Source organism: Tiliqua scincoides, chromosome 1 (genome assembly GCF_035046505.1).
Source record: "Tiliqua scincoides isolate rTilSci1 chromosome 1, rTilSci1.hap2, whole genome shotgun sequence".
NCBI classification, from domain to species: Eukaryota; Metazoa; Chordata; class Lepidosauria; order Squamata; family Scincidae; genus Tiliqua; species Tiliqua scincoides.
In genome coordinates this window covers 153,838,072-153,847,612 of record NC_089821.1, presented here as the reverse complement: position 1 = coordinate 153,847,612, position 9,541 = coordinate 153,838,072, and the positions used below count along the sequence as shown (strand labels likewise).

The 9,541-nt window shown below is 46.5% G+C and overlaps 1 pseudogene; it reads right to left on the bottom strand.

The window, feature by feature from the left end:
* Window positions 1-636: 636 nt before the first annotated feature.
* LOC136637218 (5S ribosomal RNA) lies at window positions 637-756 on the bottom strand (annotated as a pseudogene).
* Between the last annotated feature and the right edge of the window lie 8,785 nt (window positions 757-9,541).

The following is a 9,541-nucleotide window of genomic DNA, read 5'->3' as shown; positions in this document are numbered from 1 at the left end:
GCGCCATCACATGGAACAAACGCTAAAGAAGAAGAAGAAGAAGAAGAAGAAGAAGACGATGACACATTGTGGCCATACTAGGCCATGGTTAGCGGCCATTCCAGTGCTACCACAGAGGCCACTGTGGCTGACTGGGCCCAAAGGCTGCCTCACTCATTGTGAAAGTTTGTGGCGGCTTAGGGTAGGTCTGAAAGTGATGGAGGTAGTTTGGAAGGGGCAGGTCTAGATGCTGTGCCTGCTGGCTGCTGACTTCAAATGGGGCCAGGTGGGTGACTGCTTTGGGAATGGAGGATTCACTTCTCACCCCTGAACCAGCTGCCAGCCAGCCATGTCAAAGGCCAGGACCCCATGGCAGAGGAGACTGACGGGGAGGACCAACCCCCTCCCTTGCACTGAGCCTAAATCCTGCCAAGCACCCAGCCTGTCAGGGCTGTAGAGGTGGAGCCAAGACAAGTGGCTCCATCTCTGGGGCAAGCAGGGGTGCATCAATCCTCACTCCTTGGGAGGGAGCCTGACGCACTTGGCCGCACCCTGCCCAACCCTGCTGGGGCCCAGACTTACCTGCACACAAGGCCACTGCAGCATTCCAATGGCTCTGCTGGTTGGCAACCTTCAGTCTTGAAAGACTATGGTATAAGCCTACAGCACCCGGTATTCCCAAGCGGTCTCCCATCCAAGTACTAACCAGGCCTGACCCTGCTTAGCTTCCGAAATCAGACGAGATCAGGCATGTGCAGGGTAACAGTTGCTAAAGTTGAAGAAAAAGAAATTCATATAAGCACCAGTGACTCCAGCCTAGTTGCAGAACTTGGAGCTGCTTTATGAATGTTAAGAGACTTTATAGGAATGAATCACTCTAAAACATTCCACATGAGTCTGTCTGTTGGCATCATCAGAAGGTTAATCAGAGAAGGGAGTTTACCACGTTCCAGGAATCCCCAGCAGATACCCCCTGTCCCCAAATCTGGGGCACAGAGGGGGAGGCAGGGATCACAGATGTGACAAATATGTATGCAGATAAATTGACATGCCGTTCTCCCTCTGTGAATGAGCATTTGAGTATTTGTCCCTTGAGGGTTTGTAAGAAGAAACCCCCCTTTCATTTAAAAAATGCAGGACTCAAGAATGGCCTAAGCAATTAAAGTTCAGCTGATGAAGGAAGTTCATCTGCTGAAGGAAGCATAGCCAGGAGCATTGCCTGGTGGGAGACAACCAGAAACTATATATGTGGTTTTATGAATTTCTTGAAGAAGAGGGGGCATAAAAAAAAAAAAAATAATAATGGCCCAGTCCAGATAATATGTCTGACCAGCCCCTCCCCTGTAAAAGGAAAGTTTGTGGCTACATCTGTTGTCCTGCTGTTGTGGGGAGGAAAAGAATATCTAAACCACCCTTACTGTGTAATTCAAATACATCAGACATTATACCTCCTCCAGGCTTGTGTGACAATGGGCTAGCTCACCAAATGTAGAGAAACACACGTGCACACACTAGTCCCCATGTGTTTCAGGCTGTCTGGACTAGTCCAATGTTATGAAGAGTAAAGTGGGACTAAGCACTTAGCAAAGTGTCCCTAAGTTGGTTGACTGTGCTCTTTTAGTGCAAGGAGCTATACATACAGTGACTCATTGTGTCCCAGGCAGTGTGGCCCAACCATGAGGTGACTTGAAATGATTGCATAGAGCAGCACCCATGCTAGTCTGTCTGCTGCCATTTCCAGCTGCCACTCCACTGGGTGCTCCATTCCTCTTTCAACTTGCTGGGAGCAAGTTGGAAGAGGATCACAGCAGCAGCAGTCAACGGGGAAGAAAAAAAAAAAAGGCAAGCTGCCATGGCTCCAAATAGCATTTTCCCACCTACTTACAAAGCATCAAGTAGGCAGGGACAGGCAGTTTGGTGCCCACACATTCTGTTTACTTACAAAGACTGTGCTGCATAGTCCTCCCACTCTGCTCCTCTTATGTCTGCAATGATATGCTCATGGAGTGTTGGGTTCCCAGCATCACCTGGTCCCATTCATTTCATCCAGAAAAGGCACATAAGAACAGCCCCACTGGATCAGGCCATAGGCCCATCTAGTCCAGCTTCCTGTATCTCACAGCGGCCCACCAAATGCCCCAGGGAGCACACCAGATAACAAGAGACCTCATCCTGGTGCCCCCCCTTGCATCTGGCATTCTGACATAGCCCATTTCTAAAATCAGGAGGTTGCACATACACATCATGGCTTGTGGCTTGTAACCCATAATGGATTTTTCCTCCAGAAACTTGTCCAATCCCCTTTTAAAGGAATCCAGGCCAGACGCCATCACCACATCCTGTGGTAAGGAGTTCCACAGATCAACCACATGCTGAGTAAAGAAATATTTTCTTTTGTCTGTTCTAACTCTCCCAACACTCAATTTGAGTGGATGTCCCCTGGTTCTGGTGTTATGTGAGAGTGTAAAGAGCATCTCTCTATCCACTTTATCCTTCCCATGCATAATTTTGTATGTCTCAATCATGTCCCCCTTGTCTCAATCATGTCCCCCTCACAAAGTGAGAGAGCTGCATGGTGTGGTCTCTGTCGAGTAAAGGGAATGGAGGACAGTGGGCACGCTTGCTCATTTGCTTGTCTGCGCTCTCTCTGTGGGAGAGGCACATCTCTAGATCCAGCAGTGAACTGGAGATTCAGGTGACACATGCTGCCCCTGGTACAAGGACGTAGTCTGAAAACATGTGATGGAGTTTCCTTGCTAACCCTAAGACTTCAGTGTCAATTATTCTATGTAACCAATGATAGCCAAAGCAAATAGCAGTTAGGAGGTGATTTTAGTGAGAGAGTTTTTAAAAACTCCCTCCCCCATAGAATTAATTATGATCAGCCTGCATGAGTGTGTTTTGTGTTTTGTTTTTAAGGAAAACACAAGGGGAAATTATGTGATTATGATATCATGCCATTTGACCCATAGATCCATCATCAAATAAAGGTGAGATTAAAATGAATAATATATAGCCAGTTGCTTTAGAAAAATCTCATACAGGGGGCCCTTATATCTGCGGATTCTGTATCTATGAATTCAGTTATCCATGGATCAGGTTTACGGGGCTCCCCTATGTGCGCTCCTGTGCATGTCTCCTTGCCTCTGGAGGGTCCTTTGAGCCCAGCAGAGGCTGCTGACATCTGTCTGTGGCCTCTTCTGGGCTCAGACTGAGCCCTAGAGGTTTTAAAAAACGTAATTTCCAGTTTCTCTGTGAAACCGCAACTGACATTTTAAAAGACATGAAAAACGTCACTTCCGGTTTCACGGAGAAAGAAGTGACTTTTTTTACTTTTAGGGCTCAGTCAGAGCCTGGTAGAGACTGTGTATGGATGTCTGTAGCCTCTGCTGGGCTCAGAGGATCCTCTGGAGGCAAGGGGACGGATGGGGTGAGGTGTTTGCCTATATCCGCAGTTTCATTTAACTTTGGGGGATTCCAGAGCGGAACCCCTGTGGGTATGGGGGCACACCTGTAGTTCCAAAAGCTGCTCCTATATTGCACAAAGTTTGTGCTATTGTGGGCGAAAATGGGGTGTACAAACTCACTAATGCAGACTTTGGAACTGCTTTATAGAAAGGAGTGCTTTAGCCTCTTGTGTGAAAACACCTTCCTATATTTGCTATGGCTATTTTCAGGTCATTAAAGTGGGAGGAGCTTTGCAGGGGTGAGGGCAACTAATTTTTGGAAAGGTTTTGAGGTTTCTTTCCTAACCATTGGTGGTGCATTGCTGGTGGCTGATGGCACGTTTAAATCTTTTCTTTCATTTAAAGTAATTTTTCACTGCCACCCTCTCAGGGACTGTCAGCTGGTAGCCTCCATTTTCCTTCCTCATACTGCCCCAATGTGACTCCAAAGGACTAAGGCAGGGGTGTCCAAACTTTTTGGCTGGGCTCAGAGGATCCTCTGGAGGCAAGGGGACGGATGGGGTGAGGTGTTTGCCTATATCCGCAGTTTCATTTAACTTTGGGGGATTCCAGAGCGGAACCCCTGTGGGTATGGGGGCACACCTGTAGTTCCAAAAGCTGCTCCTATATTGCACAAAGTTTGTGCTATTGTGGGCGAAAATGGGGTGTACAAACTCACTAATGCAGACTTTGGAACTGCTTTATAGAAAGGAGTGCTTTAGCCTCTTGTGTGAAAACACCTTCCTATATTTGCTATGGCTATTTTCAGGTCATTAAAGTGGGAGGAGCTTTGCAGGGGTGAGGGCAACTAATTTTTGGAAAGGTTTTGAGGTTTCTTTCCTAACCATTGGTGGTGCATTGCTGGTGGCTGATGGCACGTTTAAATCTTTTCTTTCATTTAAAGTAATTTTTCACTGCCACCCTCTCAGGGACTGTCAGCTGGTAGCCTCCATTTTCCTTCCTCATACTGCCCCAATGTGACTCCAAAGGACTAAGGCAGGGGTGTCCAAACTTTTTGGCAGGAGGGCCACATCATCTCTTTGACACTGTGTTGGGGGCTGGGAATAAAAGAATTAATTTACATTTAAAATTTGAATAAATTTACATAAATTTACATAAATACATATATTAGAGATGGAACTTGAATGAATGAAGGGATAGCTCAAGGCCTATAAAAGACCTTGCACAAAGTAAGGCCAGTCTTTCCTTTGCTGCCTTCTTGCCTTTGTTGCCTACTTCACAGATGTGAAACAGCAAGCAGTGGAGGGAGCCCTTTGCCCGCAGCTCATGTGAGAGGTCAAACAGTTAGCCCTTGTGCTGAGAGTAGTCACACTGGGCTAGGGTGGGCTCCAGCGAGTATCCAGAGGGCCATAGACTCAATGGAGACTGGGGTCTCCCTGTGGGCTGGATTGGGGGTCCTTGAGGGCTGTTTATGGCCCTCGGGCTGGGGTTTGGACACCCCTGCACTATAGGAAAGAAAAAAGGCAGCTTACTGTTGGCATCCCCAGAGAATAAGCTCTACTGTGTCATTGGGGAAAAAAAATAAAGAGAAAACAGAGTTAAAAACAACTGTTAGTGACCATAGCTGCAACCCCAATGGTATGAGGAAGAACCTAGAGCCAAGTTTGCTGCCGCCTCATTTCACCTCCACCTCATATATTGTGTGCCACATCCATGCAGTTTCGAATGAAAGTTCACTTTTACCTCAGCACTCACATTTGCTTTCCCAATGCAGTATTGAAAATAGAATGTTGGCAAAATAAGTAGAAAGCCTGCATTAAACATAATTTTTTTTAAAAAAAAATATGATTATTTCTGTTCTTTTAAAATGTATTGCTTCCTAATGCATGCAGAAAATTTATGTTCTGCCTTGAATAGGAAACTTGTCTATGGCTGTTGTTGCTACTCCTTGGCAACAATTAATAGAGGCAATTGTGTGAAAATAGGACTTTTTTCTTCCTTAGGAGATTTCTTCCCCCTTGCTGCTTATTAATCACTTGAAGTGAGAATGCTGTTTATGACATTGCCTCTGATTGAAGATGTCAGGGCTGTCACAAACAAGATGGGAAGATGTCTCGTGGAGGAACAGAGCTTTCATGCAAATAGCCTCACATCATAAAAACAGGAAGGCGAAGCGTTGATAAAAATAAGCAGAACTGTCTTTAAAAAAGCATGTTCTGAATTTATTCTTGCAGGCTCAGCAGCTCTTTTGACTGCTGATTATTATTTTTGGGAAAGAGCCAAACAGAAGATGTACTCCAAAGAGGGTATCTTGATCTTTCCCTCCCTTTTCTGAAGCAGCCATTTTAGAGCCATCTCTGGCCTACCTAGGAAGCCATGAAACAAACAGTACCACAAAATTCTGTTTCAACGAGTTTTAAAAAGCCTTTCAGATGAAGGTTTATGGTTTTTAAGGGTACTGGGAAACTTTTAAAGTTGGTCTTTTAATCTCCTCCTCAGAATCTTCACATTCTAAGCAAGGCTAATGAAGATAGAAGCATGGGGGCAGAGGGCTGTCCACTGAGGCAGAGGCTGATTGTTTCCGCACTGTCCAATGAACACTCGAGACAACAGATATGGAAGAAAGGGCCACTTTATTGTACATTAAACAAGAGGAGCAGAGGCTGAGACCTGCAGTATCAGAGGCAGCGAAAGCCCCTGTGGTGCGGGGAGGGACCTCTGGGCGGTACCAGAAACCTCTGCCCCCAGGCAGGCATGCACCCATCTCTGAGTCGCGCCCCGCTGCTGGGACGGCGCGTCTCGTCCATGTCTATCCCTTAAGGGGAAGGCAGCAGGACCGCAGCCTGCGCCACCTCGAGCCGCTGAGCCTCTGAGGTGGGCCCTGCGATCCCGGCCAGGGCCCCGTGTAAGTCCTCGTGCCGCCAAGCCCCTGAGGACTGAAATAGGGTTCTGCCCTGCCTAGTTATTTGGCAGAAACAAAGTTATTTGCATCGGTGCTGAACTGAGAGTTGTATTTACACCAGACGTGGTCTACACAGGTTGCCTTGGGGCGCAATCCTAACCCCTTATGTCACTGCTTTCCAGCACTAATATAAGGGCAATGAAGCTCCGAGGTAAAGGAACAAACATTCCCTTACTTTGAGGAGTCCTCTGTGAGTGACACCCAACTGCAGGATGCAACACATGTCCCATTGGCAACACTATGCCAGTGCTGGGAAGCACTGACATAAGGGGTTAAGATTGCTCCCTTGGTCATGTAAGGCAGCCTGCCTGTATCCCCGTGAAACACCTAGTGTTCCATGAATCACTAGCTGGTAGGCCACACTTGACTTGGAGGCTCAATAACGTGTGCAGCTCTGATTCAGGCATGCTGGCTTTACCGAGGCCTTGAGCTCTGCAGCTCTCACTGAGTTCAACATAAACTTTTGCCATTGGTGGCGTTTGGAGCAAAGGATTTTCTGCCAAGGATTTTGGATTTTTGTCAAGGAGCAAAGGATTTTCTATTATTTCTGTTACTTACTTGTATAAGAACTAGCATGATACCCATGCTTCGCTATGGTATTTAACAACTTGAAATTCTTTTTGACTCCAATTAACTTTCCTTTTATTTCAACGAACAAGTAAAATTTAGCACAACTACCCTATGTCAGGCAACACTCTGTAAAAAGTCATGGTTTCTTTTTTTTTTTTTTTTTTGGTTTAATAAATTATTTTTGCATTTTGAATTGGTTTTGTGCTATAATAGCATAGTACCCATGCTTTGCAAAGGTATTTGCAAAAGTAAAGGAAAACAAATTAAGAAAGAGTATATGTAGTTTGAATGAAGTGAAGCACGTTGATGCAGAAGTGAAATTTGAAATATAACATTTGATAAAGAAATAACAAAGTGAAAAAAAATTGTGAAAAATACAACTTTTGGTTCTCTGCTTAACCTTAGAGATGTTTCAACCTTAAGCATCTTAACCACATTGGTGGTTGTCCCGTCAGGTGCTAGGATCACCAGGCTGGTGGGTGAGCTCACTCTGGAGCAGGCCACCTAGAACTGCCCAGGTGAAAAGCAATCCTCTCTCAGGTCAATCCCTGTCACCTTGATGAATATAAGAACATAAGAAGAGCTCTGCTGGATCAGGTTCAGGGCCCAACTAGTTCAGCTTCCTGTATCTCATAGCGGCCCACCGGATGCGTCAGGGAGCACACGTAAGACCACAAGATGGTCATAGCAAAGCGGACCTTGAGGGGGAACTGCAGCTAGACTGCACACAGACTGGAACAAGGGAGAAGCAAAGCAATACCTCTTGTGAAGGAAGCTAGACTGCTCCACACAACCCTTGAGCCAGTGGTCCCCCCGATTCTCCTCTCACTGGAACATGGGGATAAGCAAAGCAAGAGTTGGCAATACACAAGTTCACAAAAGAAAGGCTTGTCAAAATCTTGGGTAGCAGAACTTCACACTGAGCCAGAAATACACTTCATTTCACTGTTCAGAATAAACACTAAAATGACTTTTATTTTTCTGTTATTTTACTGTTACTACCCTTGCCACACCAACTTGAAAAAACCCTTTTCAAGATAAGAGGGCCAGCCTGGCCTCAGTTGCCATATAGGCCACAGGCCTCTCTCAGGCAGTAGCACAGGGGAAAAAGCCAGTCAGGCCTAAGTAATAGAAAGGATCCTATAATTCATCCCCAATTTTAGATTCACCCCTTTAGGAGTTGATTAGGGCTAAATCCTGAATTACGTTTTTAAGCATTTGAATTGGTAACCTTTGTATGCAAAAATCAAGTGGATATCTTATCAAACCTAAAAGATATCGAGAAATCAGTGAAAACACATTTTACCCCTTTTCACCCCTTTTCACCTCCTCATGAATTGAAAGTTAGCACCTAAGGGAGGTACATAGGGCTACTCTGAGCAGGAGCAGAGTCCTACTCGTGAGTAAGAGCCCAAGGGTCAGGCATTTAAATCAAAGTTGAAAGTTAGCTGCACCTAAGGTAGCACTTAATCGAAGGAAGGGAGGAGGATAAAGTGGAAAGCAGGTTTTTTCTACTTGTTTAAATTAAACCTATACTTAACCCAGGTTAAACCTAATCTAAGTTAGAACATAACCTAAACAGGTCAGTAAATTGGGACACAGGATCTAGAGAGCAATAAATAATTAAACAAACCCAAATAAAAACTAGCTTGAGGCTACAAAAACAGTCCAGCCTAAGAGAACAGAACTAGGAGGGAAAGGACCTAGGAAGGGCCAATTCCCAACCCATTAAGAGCCCCATTAGGCTAATCCAAGCAGTCCATTCAGGAGCCTGCAGAGTAGGTCACGCCCATCAGCAGCCATTTGCCTTCCTGAGCTTTTGTAAACTCACCTGGGAAGGCCAGCCCCCTTTCAATTAGGAAGGAAGGAGGGGGGAGGAGCCAGCCAGGAGTATAAAGCTAGGTAGGCCATTGCGTGAGGCTCTCTGCAGACATGTGAGGCCTCTGGGAACCCAGTGCCTTGGGAACTAAGTGCCAGGTAAGGCACAAGAGTTTAGCATCTGGGCGAGTTCAGCAGCAGGGTGAGGAGGCCAGGGCCCCAGACACTGCCCTTCCTCTTCCCTTGAGAAGAGGGCTGCTATCCAGTGTACGGTTTTTAAAAGGACCCCTAAATAAAACAACAACAACAACAACAAAAAAGCTATGCAGTCAGACAGCCAGCAGCAGGGTGGGGGCTATCCAGTGTTCTGCATCGAGTGCCACATGTATGATTATATGCCTCTGGGGCATAAGTCATGGGTGTGTCCTCGATGCAAGGAGCTCCAGGCTCTCAGGGAACGCGTCCGCTCCCTTGAAGCCTTGGTGGCTGACCTGGAGAAGCGCAGGCAGGCAGAGGAGGACCGTGGGGAGACTTCTGGGGATGATCAGGCTTCGTCCCAACCTCAGGCGTGCAGCTCCTCGGCTGCCCGGGTGGGAAGTCCCAGGACTGGAGGACGTCATCCTGGAGAGGAGGGAAACAATCCCCTAGGGGGGATCCCTTCTCCAGGGGATGGGCCCGTATCCGAGCGCACTCAGGATACTCCTCGGCGGGAGGGGGGTCGGGGGCTTCTTGTAGTGGGGGATTCGATTATTAGAAACATAGAGAGGGGGGTTTGCGACAGATGTGAGGACCGCATGGTGACTTG